Source organism: Alligator mississippiensis, chromosome 9 (genome assembly GCF_030867095.1).
Source record: "Alligator mississippiensis isolate rAllMis1 chromosome 9, rAllMis1, whole genome shotgun sequence".
Lineage (NCBI taxonomy): Eukaryota > Metazoa > Chordata > Crocodylia > Alligatoridae > Alligator > Alligator mississippiensis.
Genome location: NC_081832.1, coordinates 22,150,672 through 22,172,378, shown reverse-complemented (window position 1 = coordinate 22,172,378; position 21,707 = coordinate 22,150,672). Strand labels below are relative to the sequence as shown.

Here is a 21,707-nt window from a genome sequence, read left to right as displayed (position 1 = left end):
GCCTCATTTGCTAGCATAATTACTGCAGTTGTGTGTGCAAATTGAGTAGTTTGGTGTACAAATGAATGGTTCTGTCTCTAGCAGATCAGGAAGACTGTAAGGGAAGGCTAGATACTTTCAGGCTAGAAATTGGGTTATGTTTTTTGTTTGTTTTTAACCCGGGGTGTAATTAACTGTTGGAGCATGTTAACAAAGAATGTGGTATGTTGTGTGTCACTTGAAATCTTTAACTCTAGAGTGGATGTCTCTAAAAAGACACAGCTACTTCTGCTGCCCAATAATGCCTCACCGAATGCAAATCTCAGCTTCGTGCAGAAGGTCAGACTGGATGATTAAGGACGACTGGCCTTAAAATCTTTGAATTGAGGCATTGGCCAGCACCCTTGTAGATTTCCCATAGGTATGTGCAGTCACTTCCAGCATTTAGTGATTGGGTATGTCTACTTTGCATGCATAAAAGTGTTGAGAGCAAAGACCCACCCTCTGCAGAGTGATGTCAGCTCCCTGCAGAGGCCCTGGAGTAGAGTGCTGTGTGCACACGCATGTGCTGAGTGCAGAGCCTGAGTGAATGGGGTGCACTACCCATATAAAAGGGGGCTCTGATTGACTGGTTGGGGTGTGTGAGAGACTGTGGGTGTGTGGTGTGGCTGGATCGAGAGCTTGACTGAGAGGTCTGTGTGTGTTTTTGGGGTGTGGAGAGGCTCTGAGAGATTGGAGGAAGGTGTTTGGTGAGGGAATTGGTGGTTGCATTGCTAGGGTGAGAGACTGGAGCAAGAGTTTGGATAGAATGACTGGTTTCTTTGGCTAGTGCACCTTGGAGACACGCCGTGCTAGATTTCAGTGACCTGTGAGGCTCCATCAATCTCCTCCCTCCATTGCGGTGAACTTTCACTGGAGGTAGCTAGGGTTGGCTCCCCAGGTTTCTTTCCTTCTGGGTGTGTGTATCACATAAAGCAGCGGCCCGCTACTGTAAGTATTGTAAGTATCACCCATTCCTTTTCTCCCTCACTCTTGTCCTGGTTGTGGGTTACTCCTCCTTGTTTGTGAGGGGAAGGTAAGCCCTACTGAGCAGGTGCCTGAGGAGCAAACCACGCTGGGGAGAACAGAGGCAGGGACAGGAGCCTAATAGAGTTTCCCCTCTCCCTCAATAAAGTCTACCCCATCCTTGAGTAAATATGATATTGTTGTATTGGTAAGGGTCATTGTGGGAACTGGATGTGTATATGTGTTGCTTACTTACCGGTTGTTTGTTGTGATTTAATAAACTGTTTTATTCATATACCTTTAGCAATTCTCTTAACGATTATTAATTAAAACTGGTGATAGATATGGACAGGGCAAAGACCCACCCTGCCTTGCTGGGGAGAGATCCAAGAGGAAGCAGTTGTTTGTGCCTGCTTTATAATTTGGTTTAAAAGAGTGATTTCCCCCCAACAATAGGTGCACCCCTAACTTGTGCACCTTTACTCTTACCATGCATGCTGAATAAGGCTAAGAATATTATTCAAACCTGACAGCAACTCAACAGTTAAGTATGAACAGCAAATCTGCTAATATACAGAAGTGTTATGTTCCTTATTATAGCTGTCAGATAAGTTATAATTTAACCTGCATGTGAAAAAAAACACTCCCTAGAATGGAGCTAGACTTGATCTCTCTCTATTTTTTTGACATATTATTGTTGGAATTCATGCCAAGCTTCATCTCAGTTTTCAGTAGAAAATTTGATATACCCAGTGGAGCCAAATACGAGAGAGAGGTATCAAGAAAAATATATTTAGGTGTAGACAAACTACTGAAAGCTCATTTCAGATACCACTCTGCAGGAGTGATATTGGGATGGAGGCTCATCTCTTAAGCAAACAGCTAAAAAGAATGTATTGTTTCCCACATTTCATGAAACATGTGTTGACAGGGTCAGTATGCCACATCGTCACTCCAGTGAAACTGCTGATATATACCAGCTGGCACTACGGCATGTTTCATTCACAGAGATTCCCATCTGTGACTTACAGAGAAAATTGGTTAAGAGCTCCAGTTCAGGAGTGGCCAACCCACAGCACCTGTGCCACAAGTAGCATAGGCAGCCTCTTTGCAAGGCACATGGCAGATCAGGCAGAGTAGAAAGCAGAGCTACAAATGGAGCAGGGGAAGGGGATTGGAGTGACCCACTGGGAGGGTGGGGAGCCTAGCTTTGGCATGCCAGCCAAAAAGTTTCATTCCCCAGTGCTCTAATTGGTTTCTCTACCTTGGCCAGAATTGGTGATTAGTGGGCATTTCCCAGGGCATTGTCCAGCTTCATTTTGAATATCTTCAGTGACCAAACATTTCCAAATTTCTGCAGGGCCCAGTTTATGATTGGGAGAGCCAAGGATCCTCAGTTCCCATTGGTGAATCAATGCACATTGCTTTCACACTGAATATAAAGAACCTACCACTCGTGCAAGGACCTGCCAGCATCACAAACGGATTGTCACTACACACGCAGGCTGTGCCACTGTGAAGTACGCCCAGCCCACTTGCTTCCACTCAATATGTGCCAGTTGCTGCAAATGAGGCAACATAGCCACTTTGGAGCAGCCTTGAGGATACATCCAGAGGCCCACTCGCATGAGGTTTTGGAGGTTCTTATTAGCATGCCCAGGGCTGCTTGAAGGTGGTTGTGTTGCCTCAACTCCATGATTTGGTATGTGCCAAGAAGAAGCGAGTGTGTAAGATGTGCTTCATGGCAGCATTCCTGGGAGTGACACAGAAGCAGTGCAGATGAGCCGTAAGGGACAATAGGCTCCTCAGAAGCAAAAGGTGTGGTATGGTCTCATTTCCCTCCCTTGAATGAAGAGTTTGGGGGGATCATATGTTATATCTGTAAAGAGGATGCCTGAGTTCAGTTTCTAAGTGTATTCCAGTTTTGCATCTCTGGTACTGTTTTCTTTTTCCCTGTCAGTGTCTTTTGCAGGCAGGCTGCTGTCAGGGGTTGAGTAGATTTTCTTCCTGGGTACAGCTTTTTTGCACAGACACAATAGAGCCTCAGCTCTGTCCCTCCGTATATTCATGTACAATCTGAAGGGGCCTGGTTTACACCATTCAGCAGAACTTTTCCTGTTGCTTAACTCCCACTCCCTGCAAAGAAGCTAAAACCTACTTGGTAACTTTCCGCTGTTAGCTTGTAGAGCCCTGCTGCTGTCAGTGCTCCGTCTCAATGGCTGTTCATTCTTCTACTGTTTTTCAGGCATATGCAAATGTAATTAATATCCTCTAAATTAATCTTCAGTACTCTGGGGGAGGGGGGAAAGATGCAATCTTCCCCCCACTTTCCCCCAGCCCCCATTTGTCATAATGACTGTGTGAAATAATAGGGTTGCACGAAGGAGCGTTTAATATCCAGCCGTGCCATTATAGAGCTCTGCTCACAGCTCCCTGCATGGAAGGATAATCATTGTACCTGCTGCTGTCGGACTTATCAGCATGAGTGGTAATTATTGGCACCTGCAGTTAGGCACAGAAGCTCATTCAGGCTCCATGAAATATGAAACACATCATCAAGGAAGAATTCAAGTGACACCTCCCCCAGCAACACACACACACTGTTCCCTGCTATGTCTTTTCTGTGGGGCCCCAGAAAGCCTGTCCAAAATTGGGGAGCAGCAGAATCCACCCTATCTGGGTATTGGAAGCATGTTTGTGCTTTAGGAAATATAATTTGCCTCCCAAACATTGTTTAATAGTAAGTAGTGTGTTTGGCTCTTCCTTTGATTTATCTGTCATGCATCTCTACTCATGTGCCACTTTCCTAGACCTCAGCACTCTAGGGCTGAGTGCTCACACATGCTTCTTCTAATGGACTTAAGCCCTGGCCTGCAGTTCTTGCTCCTGTCAGCTTTGCCAATGCACCTTTGCTTCCAACTAGTAACACTGTTCACAGTTTTGCTGACTTGCAGTTCTCTTTGCTACGCCACCTTGCACTCCCCCAAATCCTCCAGGACACACAGCTGTAAACCCACGCCACTCCTGAGTTGTAGTGTTCTGCTCTTTCCAGCCGGTTCCCCACATGTATCTTTGCTGATGTACACCACCACCTTGATGAAACCTTCCCCATTTTGCTTTCTGTTCATTGTACAACAGTCCTAAATTATGTGGGGCTTCCAGAATGTGGAAAACCATTTTCCCAAGAGGCAGCCATAAGATCAATTTCTGCCACTAAAAGCAAATTTGGCCTAGGTCTTCAGGAGTAAAAAGCTCCAACTGTGATTCCTTACATCTAAATATTTACCACAATTTTCTTTTAAACGGTATATTTATCTTTCACCTGAAAAATGTGTGTGCAAATTGGAACTTAATGCTATTTGAATACTAATCGGGTGCTTTTTGCGGGGAGGAGCTCAGTGTGCTTTGTAAAGGTAGATGTATGTTGTTCCCATGTTACAGAGTGGGGAAATGTTGTACAAAGAGGCTAAATGATTCCTCAAGGTCACATAGGAAGACACTATGAGAGATGGAAGTCTTCTGATTGAATCAGTGCTTCAGCCCTCCATCATGTTACAACCTTTTACATGCCCTAAACTGGTAAGTCTATTTCTCATTTACACAAAGACTCTCCTGCACAGCCTAAGAGTAAAGACAGCTGAGTTTCAACTGCTGGCTTGCATGATTGCCCATTTTGTCCACTCTGTTGCAAGCTTGTAGGGCTGAGTGGCTGTTTGTTTGTACGAGTGGCATCATGGTTAGCCTCAAATGTGTGGCTCTGAATGTTTTCTTCCAGTGTTTGTTTTTCATAGAACATAGGAGGCCATTTTTGCTTCTAAATGCACTGAGCAGCCCAGGACCTTAAACACTGTTCACTGACAACTGTTACAGTTTCTGATTGTACTGTTAACAACTGTCCATGCTTGACTTGAAGCAGAAATAAGTGGCATGACTTTTCAGACTCAACTAAAGCAAGATTAATGGAAAATCAATGTGTGTGCTGTAAATTCCATGTAGTTAATACATACAATATTTTAAAAGTACAAAATAATAGAAAAGCAGGTAGGTAAAAAAGACAGTAATTGATGGATTGCCTTTGATTTTTTCAGGGAAAATAATTGTATGTGTAACTCTGAGATGAAGCACTTAGCAAACTGACATCATGTTCTGCAACTCTCTCCTATCCATTTAGTCATGAAAATCACTGTTTTCAGAGAGCCTAGAAAGCTGCACTAAGAGGAGCAGCGCATTTCTTGTCAAACCTTGGAGAGATGTGGAGTTGTACATGAAGAGCAGCAGGGAAAGCAGCTAATTTGGCTTGTTCACTGTTTTGGAAACAAATTGCCACCCTCCAGCCAGTAGTATAACAAAGGGGAAGAGGGGCACCAGGACACCAGCCCTGGGGGTTGATCTTGGGGGACTGGAGGGAGGTACAGTGGCAGCTATACTGTAACCTGGCCACCAATGTTGAACCATAAGCTGCAGTTGCTCAAGGTGCTCAAGGATCTAGTTATGCTAGTGCCTCTAGCTATATACAGGACTCCTGGTGGTTCACCTGGTTAGGGTCACGGCTTGACCACTACCCTGTCCATTTGGGAGCCCAATCACTTCCCCAAACCCATCTGGAATGTAGGGGCTCAGACCCACTGTAGCAGTGCTGCCCTTGCAATCGCTGCTGGTTCCTTGGAACTTCTTTACACAGCTGTCTTAAGAATGTCCCTTTTCTGGTGAGGATGGATCCCTTTCCCTAAGCACAGACAAAAATACAAGTTTCTAATCAAGGGCCCAATGAAGTTTCCATTAAATCTAGTGGTAGGGGAGGGCTTTCAGCACACAATAAGATCACTTTGAGTTTTCTGTTGGCCCCCACTAGAGATAGTATGTGTTATAATACAACTTAGCAAAAGTTGTATTATAACATGAGAGCCTGCTCACTTCAGTGCGGAGACATACAAATTGCCTGCTATGTGAAGTCAGCAGCCAGTCTCCAGCTGCTTTAGATCCTGTAGATCACAAAGAAGATTAGGACTCCATTGAACTATGCTGTCTACAAGCAGAGCAAGAGACAGTCTCTGCCCTGAAGATTTTAAAGGCTGAATAGATGAGGCAGACAGAGGGAGTGGGATCAGAGTGACTTGTCCAAGGCCATGCACCAGGTTAGCGGTACAGCCCAAGATGGAAATGAAAGCCAGTACTTTTGAATCTTACTCCAAGCTCCTGTCTACTCAATGCAATGCCAGGCTGAGGGGGGTTCTTGGGAAAATGGGACAAAGAAATCACTCCTATCTGAGCGATGTAGACCGTTATAACCCTTGTTATAGCCCTCAAGTCTCCCAGGCACTAATGCTGAGCCCAACAGCAGCACCTCACCATGGGAAGGACTCGTGTCAGAAAGTTAAGGCCGCCCTTGTATTAACATGCTACTTTGTTAGGTACCCTGGAGGCATCTAAGCCTTATACAAAACCATGCTCTCAGTCAAATTCATGCCTTCAGCTCATAATGGACAGACCCTAATGAGCAGCAGCACCCAGGCCCTTGTTTCCATGGAGATAAAGTGGAGACATACAATCCACCTAGACTGCTGAATGGAGGCAGGTGGGGGGAATATATTGTGAGCGGCTTTAGCAGCGCATGGCATTGGCTTCAGATTCGGGAAGGTCAGACTTTTGTTTTTGTTCATGTTCAGTTTATACTGTCTTCTCTCTCACTTGATACGTACTGGCAACTATGAACTATTACAGTGTGCTGAGCAGGTGGGGGAAATGGAGACACCATACTGTTGGAACCCAACAGCAAGGCATTAATAGCTTATGTATGATTGTCATTTCAACAATCTGTCCTGCACCCACTGAGAAGCATGGGTATAGGTAGAAGTTTGCCATCTAATGAATATTTAAATTAAATTTAAGAATGAAGTATCCCCTGGAGACCTAATTTAGTCTCTAAGTGTTAAAGTGTACAAGATATCATATTCCATGATGGGTGGTGGTGGAGAAGTGGAGGGGAGCGGGGGGTGAGGGAATAGAGAGTTATGGCAGGTTGCTGAGCAAGGGAATCTATCAAGGGGCAATCTAGAGTTTAATTTTCTTTGCTAAATGGTTTGCTGAGCCTTCCAGGGATGGAGTCTCATTTGTGCTTTTCCAAGATGTACAAAGGCAGAGTTCTTATGTCATGTCACTGCCATACTACACAGTAGGGCTGTGTGAAATTTTGCTGGCTGTTTTGTTTCAATACTGTTTTGACTCATTTCAAGCTTGAAATAGCAAAGCCAAAATGAAATGAAGGGCTTCAAAACAGCCTCGAAACAAAATGAGGCTAGTCGAAACATTTTGAAACTTTCAAAACATTTTGAGTTTCGAAGCAGTCAGCAGCCAGGTGGTGGGAGACAGGGGAGAACCAGGGCTGAGCTCCCAGCAGCTCCAGGCTCAGCCAGGCAGGGGATGGTGCCTGGCTGTCCCCACCTCCCATGGCTGGGGTGCAGGAAGCCTATCACAGTGCAGGGGAAGGGAACTGAGTCCTGGCTCTGTTCCCCTCCCCAGCGCTGCAATCGGGCTGGAGAAGGGATCACTCAGTTTCCCTCCCCAGCCCTATAATTGGGCTGGGGAAGGCAACTCAGCTCAGCTGGGCTGAGTTCTCAACCCCAATCTGATGATCAGGCTGGGGAAACAAACTCAGCCCAGCTGGGCTGAGTTCCCCTCCCCAGTGCGACCATCGCGAGTAGCCCAATGCGGCCATCGTGAGTTCCCCTCCCCAGCATGACCATCGGGTTGGGGAAAGGAAGTCAGCCCATCTGGGCTGAGTTTCCATCCTCAGTGCTACAATCAGGCTGGGGAAAGGAAGCCAGTCCAGCTGGGCTGAGTTCCCAGCCTCAGCCTGACAATCGGGCTGGGAAAACAAACTCAGCCCAGCTGGGCTGAGTTCCCAGCCCAAGTCAGACCATCGCACTGGGGAAACATCTCCCCAGCCTGATGGTCATGCTGGGGCGGGGAACGCAGGCCAGCTGGACTGACTTCCTTTGCCCAGCCCAATTGTAGTGCTGGGGATGGGAACTCAGCCCAGCTGGGCTGATTTCCTTTCCCCAGCCGGATCTAGCACTGGGGAGGGGAACTGGGCAATTGGCTCAGTTCTCTTCCCCGGTCCCAGGTGACAGCACTGGTTTCCCTCCCTGATCTGGCAGGGAGATCAGGGGCCCTCAGTCCTGGGAGGACTGGCACAGCCCTGGCAGCCCTCCTGGGGTTGGGCCCTGATCTGCCTGCCAGATAAGAGGGGCTGTTTCGAGCTTCCCCATTATAGCTAATGGGTGAAGTGTCAAAACAGCCTCAGTGTTTCGATGAAGCAAAATGGACCAGCTGTTTTGACTCAAAATGAAATTTGAAACAAAATGCTGTTCTGTCCAAACCTTGAAACTCAAGTCAAAATGGAACAGTGCTGTTTCACACAGCCCTACTACACAGATAATCCAGTTCCTCTCCCAGTCTTCATGCCTTGCTGTTGCTGATTCTTGATAAGACAGCTGCTTAGAGGACAGCTCGACCAAACAGACAGGAGTGTTGCTAAGTGGCAAATTCAGAGGACTTGTCAGCAAGATTTCTGTGTTCTGTTCTTTACTCTGCTATTGAGTTTATTTGTGGCTGGGGAAGGGATATGGACCCATAGTTAGAGGTTAGTATATGTGTTTGATGAGGGAGTCCATCCATCCCATTAAGTAATGGGTGTTCTTGGAATGAATGGTAGGTACCATTTTTAGAGGCTGATCTTTTGCAAGAAATGAAGGTAGTGGAAGCATGCAGGGTCTTGAGTGCTTAGGGAACTCTTATGCCAGTTGTAGGTGCTAGGGAAGATTTTCCATATACACAAAACTGCCAGCTAGGTGCCTAATTCCTATTGGTTTCTTAGGATCCTAAGAGTCACTTGTCCCTCTGAAAACCTTCCACTCTGACTAATGAAAATCTAAACCTACAAGTCAAACTTCTGTCCCTGTAACCAAGGGGCCAGACCTAAGAAGGCATTTAGGCACCTAACTCCTACTTAGGTGCCCAGTGGGAGTGTTGGTGGCTTTAATTTTGTGCAGATGCAAAGATGTGGATGTTGGTATTTTCATTGCTCCCCAAAAAAGTAGTTTTGGTTGAGGCCTATTTCAAAATTGCACCCCAAGGAATAATTTCCTGGGAGAAAATTGAGGTGGACTCTTGCTTAATTTGTTAGAGAAAGGGAGAATCTGCCAGGACAGCAAGTATTATATAGCAAAATCTACTTTAGGAAAGGCTGATCTTTTCACTCAAGATTGATTACTCTGCCTCAGCGTGTTATTAAACATAAAAAATACAAGGATGAAAGGGAATAAAATATAATGTAGAAAAATCCACAGATTTATGCTTGAGATTCCCCACCCAGTATCCTCATTTGTTTTATTGCTTGCTTTAGGGGTCCAATTGTGTCTCTGTACAGGCTTGGGGAGAGGGAAAAAACACTCAAATGGTTGTCTTCTGGGGCATTTTATAAGGATTTGTGTCTCTTAAGTGCTGATGGAGATGAGAGGAGAGGCATGTTGGATGTATGACTCTTACAACAGATATAACCCTATTGGCAAGCATAGCAAGTGTCAGAGGTATGCGTTGGGAGGCCTGGGACCTCTTCCCAGCTCTGCCACCAGCTTGCTGGGTGATCTTGCCTTTTCTCTCTGTTCCCCATTTGTCTGTTTGGTTTAGAAGTTGTCAAGGGCACAAGCCCTCTTGTCAATTGTTTGTACAGGAGACAGAATACTGGGGCCTCTATCCCATTTGATATCCCAGGTGCTCAGTGGATATAAATAATCACCATTATATTGGCAGTTTTTAAAAGATGAAAGCAACCTAAACCATAGGAAGAAGACATGAACTTGTTCCTTTATCACCCACAGGCAAGGGCTTCTTTCTGTATGTGCTACCACCCCTCTGTTATATTGTAGCACTTCAAAACAGCCTTATGTGGCAGGGCAGGGCCATTTCTCAATTTTCTGGTAAGGAAACTGAGGTATAGAGACTGGGTGACTTGCCCAAAATCATGTATGGGGTCTGTGGCAGAGAAAGTAATTGAACTCTGGTCTCCTATAGCTCTGGCTGATCATCCTGATCACTGAGTCACTCCTTCTTCTAAAGCTCTTTCATACCGTGTCCAACAAGAGGGATCAAAAGGGGCACAACTTTTGTCTATTGTTGATGGCTTCATAAGCCAGTCATCTTTCTAGCTCCCTGCTGTCTTTTGAGCTTTAACCTCAGTGGCAGGCAGAGGTCCAAATTCATCCTTGCACTGGTGCTTGACCAATCTGTTTCAATTCTATAATGGGGCTTCTAGAAGCCTGTTCAGGTTATAGGGCTATCTTACCTTGTGACTTGGTTGCCAAAGCATCAGTCAGTTGGGCTAAGCAGATGACTGAGCTCCTAGAACAACCCACTCTGGCTGTGATATTGCCTCTCCCTGTTTCCTTGATCAAGTTACTTTGGGCAGGATTTTAAAAATCTCTTAAAGGGACTTTGGAGCATGGGACAATATTTTGCAAAAATGCATGTCCTGCCAATTTTTAATGGGAAGAGGGGTCCTAAGTCCCTGAAACATTTCTGCAAGAATTATCCAAAAGTCCAGTTGAATTTCCACAGTACTAGGACTTCTAAAACAATTCCACTATTTCAGGCCTAGTTCACCATTTTCCTGTATCTTGTGTCATCAGTTATACCACTTAAAGCACTTGTACAAAGCTGCCTACTCTGCATGCGTCTACATGTTTATTAATGTGCCATAGTTACTGTGCATTAAAATTAGTACTTGTATAACCATGTACTAAATAAATAGGCAGTAACTGGTGCTACTGTGCAGTAGCACCAGTGCACAGCTTTTTAGTGACACTAACTGTGCAGTAGCCTAATACTACTGTGCAGTAGCATATTAGTGTGTTTTTTGCCCTGAATGCTACTGCTCAGTAGAATTAGGCTGCTACATAGTTAATGTCTTGTGTAGATGCACCCTCCTGACTCAGTTTCCCCATCACTGAAATGAGGAATGTGCTACTTGCTAGATCATAGGGGTATTATAGGACTGATTAATTAATATCTACCATGCCCGTGGATTTAAAATCCTTTTATTATTATTAGCGTTAGTTATAACATCAGCTATGTTTTATTCCAAAGCCTCCAGCTTTCTACCTCTTCTGTCAAACAGCAGTTTTTCAGGAGGTTAAAAATGAGACTTGTCTTGCTCAGCAGGAATAAACTTTTTCTCTCTCTTAAACTTTCACTTTTAAAAAATATATTTAATTAAAAAAGAGGACTGAGTAATTTATTGCTGCTTCTTCTGCTCTATGTCCTGTCACCAGGGAGACAGTGAAAGAAGAACAAGAGCCCAGCATCTCTGGAAGGTAGAAAGACTTGGGGAAGAACTGAACTGGGTGAAGAAGAGCAGGAAGAATGAGGGAGAGATTTGTACTAAAGAAAATCCATCTTAACAAACAAGCTTAGATGTGGTTGATTTTTTTTTTTAATTATTACTATTATCAGAGAAAAACATTTTTTCCCTCCCTTTGATGCCTGAACAGAAACAAAAAAAAATGTATATCATTGTTTCATGCCATGTTGTACAAGACATCAGTACACAGGTTAATGGAAAAAAATGCATGAATTTGGATAGATATATAAAGGTCCCTTGGGTGTTCAGTCATAAATCTTTGTAGCTGGAAGGCAGAGCAGACATAAATAGGCCTGATATAACCAACTGCTTTACATACAAATGAGCGCTTGCCTTTTATTTAGTTGACAATATTATTATTTCAAATCCAAGAGGAATATTAAATAACTTCTGTTATGTTGTCTCCATTAGGACTGATCCTTGATCTCTGAATTGTGACTGGAGTGATGGCTTTGGGCTGTGTGTGCAGGGCTGGATAAAGGGAATGTGTACGTGTGTGTGCGTGTACACGTGCGTGTATTATGCTTTGTAATGGAGCAAGTGTCATTGAAATACATTCTGTTCTTTAGAGAAATGTACGTTCCTCATAATGATCTGCTGGGAGGTGGGAAGAAATTAAATAAATTGGCTCATAGTGGCCCTGCACATGTTTTTAAGGGACTATATATAATGGGCTTCCACTGAGCTGACAGCAAGAGAGAAGCTTTCTGTTTTTTTTTTTAATTATTATTTTTTTAATGCAGGGAATGTAATGTGGTAAGACATGCCAAAGAGACAACACTGCATACCATTTCCTATCTTAGAGCTACAGAACATACATAAGGTAAGGCAAGCTTCCTGCTACCTTGCGCAGGGCCTTGACTCCGCCCAAAAGGAAACCACCTTAGGGGCCATGGTTCAGTTCAGTTTCCATGGCTTTGATCACCTTTCTGTATTGAGCCTCCTGTCCAAGGCACTAACATGGAGACAGCTCTTATTTGTTTGCTTCATGCTTCTCCACTAGGAGCTGTTCTGAGATTACTTGCTTATGGAGGCAAGTGAACAGGTAGCTTTTTTGCCACAGTGTACTTGGCCCTATGGAAGATCTTGATGAGATTTGGATGCCTGCTAAAGTTTGTTACCATTATCTGACTTCTTCACAATTACATGACAGCAAGGGTCCTAAGTAATGGCTTGGAAATAAATCTCTTCACTGTTAGAAATGGAGTTGGCAAATAGTCTTAATGCAATTGCATATCCTTTCCATCTATATCACAGCTATTCTGCATCTCATCGCTGATTTGGAGTTCATCTGGAGTCAACATCCAGTATTGCATGGACAGGAGTCTCTTTAACCTCTACTGGTTACATTCCAAATCAAAGAAAACCAACACTTCTGTTACTGATCTTCAATAGGCAGATGATTGTCTCATGTGCTCACTCAGTTAAAAAGTTCCAGGTCACTCTTGACCATTTCTGTGAAGCATATGAAATGCCTGGACTCACTGTCAACTTCACTAAAACATATATACTTTACAAACCTACCCCAAACCAACCAGCTAGTCCTTTACAGATTATAATTAGAAGGAGATCTTTGTAGAATGTTGAACATTTCCCCTACCTGGATAGCTGCCTTTCCTAGAAAGTAGATGTACACAATGATATTGAACACTAGATAAAATCTTCCAGTGCTGCTTTTAGATGCCTCTGAAATTTATGTCTACAGTGATTATGACATAAGGACCCAAAGCAAACAGTCTGTGAGGCTGTTCTCATCCCTATCCTATGGTATGGGTGTGAAAGTTAGATGACATATCAGAAACACCTGAAAGTTTGGAATATTATCCATCCACAATGCCCTCAGAAAATCCTTCTTATCAACTGGAAGCACAGAAGAACAAATGCCAGTGTTCTGGCTCAGGAAAACAATACCAACACTGAAGCCATGTTTATAGGACACCAGCTGGACAGGACATGTCATAAGAATGCCTGACAACTGGCTCCCAAAACAGGTAGGTCCTATACTCCCAGTTCACTAATGGTTGCTGCTGTAGAGGTGGGCAAAAGACAAGATTCAAGGACACCTTGAAGGCCAATCTGAAGAAATGCAATAAGAACATCTGTACTGGGAGGACTCAAGCACTGAATCATCCCCAGTGGCACTGTGATGTACATCAAAGCATCTATCATTTTGAGAAAACTTGCCTCTGTCTCACTATGGAGGTAGATAGATCAGAGATAAAAGGAAAGAGCTGTGACCTGACATCAACAAGGATCTACTCCTACCACCTGGAGCTAATTGCCACCTCTGCAATAGAACATATGGATCTTGGATCGATCTCTTCAGTCATCTAGGGATTCACAAATGACTTTCCTGTTTACTAGAAGACTGTCATCCTCATATTGAAGAACTGCTGCCGCTGACTTGGTGTCAGTCTTGAATGCAAGACTTAGAGCTTTGTATGCTTTTTAAAACACTGTGTACCATCCATCCCCTGAGTAAAAAAAAGACTTAATGACGAATTTCTGTGAAATACCATCCAGTCCTTGCAATTATAAAGCATTATTAAAAACAAATAAATAAAACAGTGTTGTTTGCTTTTCTTTGCTGTCCATGACTACAAATATAGTAGCTTTGATGGTTCCAGAAAATTAGCTAACAAAGATAAGCAAAAAGGATTAAGTGAAATTCTCGCATAGGAAAATAACCACTTAAAATTGATGATGATGACGATTCATGGTGTTACTCTCTAAGGGACTGGATGGTATATTGTAGCTGCTCATACAACTTACGTGACCACTGAAAGGATTAATAAAATTGACTGTGGTGAAGAATTGTCTGGATTTTGTGTTGTTTGCTGTGCCAAGAAAGCCAAATTCCTGGATTCATAGATTCATAGATTGTGAGGCTCATGCTGACCTTGGAAGATCATAGAATCCAGCCCCCCTGAACCAAGCAGGAAAGACAACTGGAATCAGGTGACCCCAGCAAGGTGACCATCCAGTCTTCTCTTGAAGATTTCCAGCGTGGGTGATTGCACCACCTCTGGAGGGAGTTTATTCCACATTCTGGACACTCTAACTGTGAAGAAATTTTTTCCTAGTGTTGAGCCTGAAATCGTCTTCTAGGAGTTTGTGACCATTACTCCTGGTTTTCCCCAAGGGTGCCATGGTGAACACTTGTTTGCTGAGCCCTTGATGTATGCCCCTGATGTAGTGGTAAGCTGCTACCAGGTCCCCTCTCAGCCTTCTCTTTTTCAGGCTGAAGAGTCCCAGGTCCCTCAGCCTTTCCTCGTATTGCTTGCCGTGCAAATATCTGACCATATAGGTGGCCCTTCTCTGGACTCTTTCAAGCTTTACCGCATCCTTGTTAAAGTGCAGCATCCAGAGTTGGATACGGTACTCCAGCTGTGGTCGCACCAAAGCCAAGTAGAGTGGAAGATTCACTTCCTTGGTTTGCTGGAAATGCATTGATTGATGCATGCCAGAGTATTATTTGCCCTGTTGACTACAGCATCACACTGCCGGCTCATGTTCATACTGTGGTCTATTATTACCCCCAGGTCCTTTTCATTTGTAGGGCTGGTCAGACTGGCATTGCCAAGCCTGTAGGTGTGCAAGGGATTGTTCATCCTCAGGTGGAGCATTTTGCATTTTCTGTTGTTATACTTCATTTGGTTCAGATCTGCCCAACTTGCCAGCCTGTCTAGGCCCACCTGTATCTGCAGTCTATCTTCAAGCATGACCATGCTTCCCCCTAACTTGGTGTCGTCCATGAACTTGGCCAATGTACTCTTCAACCCCACATCCAAATCATTGGTGAAGATGTTGAATAGCACTGGGCCAAGCACTGACCACTGAGGGATACCACTGGCCTCTTCTCACCAAGATAATACAGATCCATTCATTAGGACTCTCTGGGTCCTATACCACAGTCAGCTTCATACCCACCTAACTGTCTTGCAGTTAAGCCTACGATCCTCCAATTTTGTTGCAAGAACATTATGGGATACCAGATCAAAGGCTTTTTGGAAGCCAAGGTATACAATGGCATTCCCTAGGTACCTAAAGAAGGACTTCTTGTTGTCCTTGATTCCCATTGCTAATTTTAGTTCAGACTGTCTTAGCCTTTCTAATCTGTTCCCTACAAGTGCATGCCATTGTTGTATAGTCCTCCTTGGGGCATGTCCCAACATTCCGTTATCTGTATGTCTCTGTTGCCCAGGCTTCCCTCTATGTTTAAGTTGCTCACCAGGTCATCTCTTTGGCTAGGACTCAGTCTAGAAGAGCATTTCCTCTGGTTGGCCTTTGCACCTCCTGAGTCAGAAAAAGCTCTTTGATGCAGGTCAGAAAGGAATGCAGCTGACTTCGCCAAGTGTTCCTCCAAATACATGTCTGGATAATTGAAGTCACCCATGATGACCATGTCCCATGCATACGGGCTCTGTCAGTTTTTGGGTGAGCTCTAGACTGAGTTCTTCCCCCTGGTTTGGTGTGCTGTAGTATACAGCTATAGTTAGGTTTTTCTCACCGACATGCCCCCCTGCAGTTTGACTCAGAAGGTTTCAAGCCATTCTCCTTTGGAGCTGATGACAGCTTCCAAGGAGGTGTGCTGCTCCTTCACATAGAGAGCTACACCTCTACCTTTCTTCCCTACTCGGTCCCTTCTATGCAGGGCATAGCCCTCTATGGCTGTGCTCCAATTGTGTGAGGAGTCCCACTAGGTCTCTGTAATCCCTACTAGGTCATAATGCCCACTGGAGAGTAGAAGGGCTAGCTCCTCCTGCTTGTTCCCCACGTGCCTGGCATTAGTGTACAGGCACCCAGCTCCTCCTATTGAGGCCCTTGACTTCCTCTCATGCTGAAGGAGAACTATTCCCTCAGCTCCCGCAAGACTGGCTCTCCTAGTGTCCCTATTTATGGTGCTTTCTTGTATGCCGGTCCCTGGGCACACTCCGGTCAGTGTTTCCCTGTCCCCCAGCATTCTTAGTTTAAAGCCCTCTCTAGAAAATTGGCCATCCTAGCCAAGAACAGGGACTTACCTTTCCATATGAGGTGGATGCAATCTCTTCCCAGGAGTCCTTTCTCCCTGAAGTGTGTGCTGTGGTTGAGGAAACCGAAGCTGTCTTGGTGGCACCATTGTCAGTTCACTTCCTTGATGCATCCTTCCCTCCTAGGACCATGGCCTGCAACAGGGAGCACAGAGGAAAAGACTTGAGCCATGACCCTTTAAGCCTAGCCCCCAGAGCTCTGTAGTCACTCATGACCCAGTCTGGATTGCTCCTGGCCATGTCATTTGTTCCCACATGGATGAGGAGCATGGGTTAGTAGTCAGAGGGCTGGACGAGCCTGGGGATCCTCTCTGCGACATCTCAGATGTGGGCCCTAGGGAGGCAGCAGACCTCATGGGCTCTAGGGGGTCTGAACAACAGATGGGTCCCTCAGTGCACCGCAGGAGGGAGTCTCCCACCACCAATACTTTGTGCCTCCTCTTGGGGGTGGCAGCATGCTGCTTACCTTCCTCCTCCTCCAGCATCACCATTGGAGTGTCCTCATGTGTGGGGAGGGGAGCCATATGTGTTGTGCAGTGCCAAGGGAGGAGCATCCTTGGCCCTGCATTTCCTGGAACATGAGGTGACTGTCTTCTGGGTAGCTCTGTGTGGGTCTCCGTGTGGGTCATTGGTGACCATTTCTGTCTCTTTCTCTTCTTCCTTCTTCTGGAGAAGGGTCTGGTAGTATCTATTGATGAACTCTTCATGGGCCTTGATGGCATGCAGCTGATTTTCCTCCTCCTCAAGCTCCCACACCCAGCCCTCCAGGGGCTCCATCAGGGAGCACACACGACAAGTGGGGGTGCCTTCATGCTCAGCTGCCAGCAGCTGTGTCTGGCAGCCCCCACAGTTTGGGGCCAGCAGCTGTGTCTGGGTGAGGGCCAAATTCATGGGCTCTGTCTGGGTGGAGATCTCAGTGGTGCTGGGAAGCCTGTGGGCATGACAAATTGCCACCATGGTTGGGAGTGAGTTCATGCCCCTACCTCATCCCAGCAGCTCCTCTTTGGGCTTCTGGCCTCAGGCTCCTCACTCAGACCAGCCCTCCAGGTGCCTTTGCACACTCTTCCGTGCGAACTGCCATGCCCAAGTAGAGTCGCACCTGTTTGTGCTCTCTGTTAGTGCAGCTCCAGTCATGGTACTCCCTGGGGTGCTTAGCTAAGTAGGGACCAGGGGTGGGGGGCATTCCCCTCCCAGGTACCACTTAGCTGGCACGTCCTGCCTGGCACGACCCACACCCGTGCACATGCGCTCACTTGCACACACCCGCACCCTCAATGCACCCCTACACTTGCCCAACTGTTTTCTAGCCCCAGTTTCCCTTACCTCGTGGCTCTCATTAAGGGGTCAGTGGAATCTGGGTCCAGGTCCAGGTTTTCAGCTCCTGGGGGTGCAATGGGCGTTAACTCATATGTCTCCTCCAAGAAGCTGGCCCAAATTGAGTGGGAGAAAGCACTGTAGATTCATGGCCTGATTTCAAAGCCACTTGAGTAGGGATGCTGTTACATAAGAAAAAATATTGGGATCCAGCTCTGGAAAATCACATACTCCCAAAATAGAGACACAATTGGGTAAATAATGTGTGTGTGCATTTACTGCAGTTCATGCACATTCTGGCCATGTGTCTGCACAGCTGCTTCTAATTAAAATTACATGTGCAAAGTAGGTGTGTAATTGTGAAATGGCTTTAAACTGTGTTTTTGACTACTTAACAGCTCTTCTGGAATAGTGTAATTAAACTACATTATTGGCAATAATTTTAAAGTCTAGGGCACTATGAGTGCAAAGTTACTGCGGAGACTTAGTTGGTGGTTGTCAGGCTTCTGCTTTCATTGATGAAGCTTGAAGTCACTCTCTTCTACACAGTTCAGCATTTTTAGAATCTCCTTATTAGTTGTCTGTGTTACTTAGATTGGCTCCCATTACTGTACTTTCTAAAGCACCTCACAATTTTTAATGTATTTGTTGTTATAGGAGCCCCAGAGATAGAAAGCGCTATTATCTCTGTTGTACAGATAGCATGGGGAGCAGGGTTGCCAATCCAAGAATTTTTTTTTTACTGGCAATCTACAAATTTTTCACTAATAACTGAAGTTTGTACTGACCTGTTTATACTTACATATATTGTATATAATGTGCATTTAAACCTTCATCCAGGTCCTGGATGGCAGTAATTAGGGCTGGGTTCAAATTTAGGGATTTAACACCAATTTTCTAAGTCTGGCTTGGGCCTCCACCCAGAAATCTGGGGACATTTATATTTTAATTGAGTGTTCTAAAATGAACAAACTCCCCCACTTGGAAGCAGTGTTCAACTATGAATAAAGTCTTACTTGGCTGTAGCAATGTTTTACACTGTGCTGCCTCCACCCCAGGGGCTCCTACTCAACTTCACATCCTGATACTCTCTGCATTTTGCACCATTCTGCTCCTACCTCATCCCCCTTCCCCTAATATGTTGCCCATTTTCCTTATTTAGGTAGATCCCTTTAAAGTTCCACACAGTCTTTTCTGAACTTAAACTACACTAAATCAATCAAAATAACAATTCTTTTTTTATTATAAGGGAAATTTTATTTTAAAATTAAAACTTCAAACAGTCTGTTTCTAACCAAGTTGGAAAACTGTGATTTGAAATGAGGGGGAAAGGGAGAAAAGATTTGCATTTGAGGGTAAATGTTCTTGATTCTGAATTAACCCATGAAATTCAGATGAAATAATTAGAGAGGAGCCCAGAATTATTCTCCTGTCAGAACCAAGGAAAATGCACAGACCAAAAGCTATGAGCACTGTTAAATCCAGAGCTTTGGTTTTTCAAGTGGGTTCTCAGTACCTCATTGGGCAGAAGACTTGGACCAGTGGCTAGTAGGCTTGTGTGAATAGGGACATATTCAATTCAGATTCATTTTTGGCTGATTCAGAGGACAATGATTCATTTCAGAGATCTGGTTGACTAACTGATTCGGCTGAATCGGCTTTAGAAGGTTCGGCACTAATTGGGAGAGATTTTGTGATTTGGCCATAGACTACAATGGGAAATCACTGAAATACTTATAACTTTGTCATTTATTGGCATCTTTGGATGAAAACATTCAGGATGGTAGCCCCTTCTGAGAGCATGAGGCCTGCCAAGTTTCACAGAGATATGTGCAGGGGTTTCTGGGAAACTATACCTCAAACTTCTGAAAGCAAAACTCGTGACGTGTGTGACTTTGTATATGTGTTGAGGCACAGTGGGATGAAATCAGCAGTGAGGGCAGCCTGTAGCAGGGGCCCTCCCTGGTGCCAGTTAGATCTCCACCCACCCACCTGTTTCTGGGCCAGCTACCCACCCCTCTTTTTTCTTGCCATGCCTTGATGGAAAACTGGTTCGGATGTTTTCCAGGCAGGAGACTGCCGATTTGGGTGTCTTGGGGTGACATCCATTCCGCAGCTTCGTACCTCCCTTACACTGTGGGCCATGCCTCACAGATTGCATCCTTCACCCCCTCCAGCTGTGGTCCCCTCTCTGGGAACTTTGGCTCCCCTTTAGGCCCACTTTTCACAGATGAGCCTATGAACTTCACTTCATCAATCCCCTACATACAGAAACTCATTAAGTTAATATAGACATTGGATTTATGATACACTATAACCTGCCAGACATCTGACTCCCCAGGTACCTCTCCACTTTTACCTGCTACATCCTCCTTCCCCCTGCCCACCCCCCACCCCAGCCTGTCCCTCACCCCGATGCCTCCGTTTCCATTTTCAATGACCGGTTCTCTTGCCTGCATTGCATGTCAGTCTCAGGATTCTTTACTATTCATTCCATACAGGAAGAGCAGTGGGTCTTCCCAGTGTGGGTGAGATCTCGACCCGCCCACCTGTTTCTGGGCCAACCTTCCACCCCTGTTTCGCCTGCCACACCTTGATGGAAAACTGATTCAGATGTTTCCCAGGTGGGAGGCTGCCCATTTAGGCCCTTGATGTGTAGGGGTATCATGCATCCATTCCACAGCTCCATACCTCCCCTAACACTGTGGCCCATGCCTTGCAGATGTCATCCCAGGCAGCTAAGCTCACCTGGAGCTTCACAGCTCCACTGCAACCAGAAATCCTCATGCCTTTCAAATATCTTGCAGGTCTGGGCTTTCCCTAGCCAGGACTGTGCATGCATGTGGTGGCTGGAGGTTATAAGGTGCCTCCTACCTGCCTTTCACCGGGGAGGTTTGCAGTCCTAGCATTTCTTGGGGCTGCTGTGTCACTGGCAATCCCACCAGGCCTCCTGACCCTGGCAGGGTGCAGTTTTTGGTCATGCCCAGGACCTGAGGCCTCCTCTTTCCCCATAACCCCAGCTCATACCTCCAAGTTGGTCCTAGTATGGGAGCTCAGCAGGGAGATATTCTTGCCCTGCTGGCTGGTGATGCAGTGAGTGCTGCCTCCAGTCTGAGAGTGGGGCATAAAAAAGTTTAAAAAAAAAGGAAATATGTGTGGATGGAGTGAGGAGGGTGGCACACACTCTGACTGCAGGTGGAACTTGGGGAACCCCAGCAGCGGAAGGTTCACCTTGAGGAACACCAGCTGCTCCACCAAACCAGGATCCAAGGAGGTGCAGTGGGGTGTCACAACATCACCAGCAATGCTGAACACCCTCTTACTTGGAACACTGGTCAGTGGACAGGACAGGTGTTCCCGGGCAACTGTGGCCAGATTCTGCCACACCTGGCTGCAGCATGCCCAGTAGGGCAAGGGGTCACAGTCTAGCGGCTCCACATCCTCAGTGAGATAGGTAGTCACTGAGGCCTTAGTGCTACCTGCCCGAGGCTGGGGTCTGGTGCCTCTGGACCCCAACATTGAAGCCATGCCCTTGGCCCACATTGGTAGCAGCTGTGGTGGAGGAGACTGGCTGGTGCTGGGAGTGCTGGCACAGGAAAGTGGATCCCCCTCTTCCATCTCCCCTTGGCTCTGCCTTTCTACCTCCCTGACTCCATTCACCAGCACCTCCATCTAGTGATTGAGAGTTTTGGTGCTGCACATTCTCCCCTTCACCATTGGGTCACACATCCCCACCAGCATGTGCACCGTACTGTTTCTTGATGCCCTCCTTCAGCCACTTCACCAGTGCCTGCACCTCTGGTGAAAGTGGCTTGCTCTAGCTAGGAACATTGATCCCCTGGAACTTCTCCATTTGATTCTCAAGCTCCTTGACTATGAGGATCACCTGAATAAGGAGGGCATTGCCAGTGCTGAGGGTCTTGGTGGCCTTGAGGAAGGGCTTGAGGACCACCAAGATCTAG

General features: G+C 45.7%; 1 long non-coding RNA gene across 1 annotated transcript; it reads left to right on the top strand.

Moving 5' to 3' along the window:
• Positions 1-603: 603 nt before the first annotated feature.
• LOC109282490 (uncharacterized) lies at positions 604-14,215 on the top strand. Its single transcript, XR_002089492.2, has 4 exons — positions 604-978; positions 4,426-4,563; positions 12,145-12,224; positions 12,659-14,215. It is a non-coding gene; the product is annotated as an uncharacterized LOC109282490 (long non-coding RNA).
• The last annotated feature ends 7,492 nt before the right edge of the window (positions 14,216-21,707 follow it).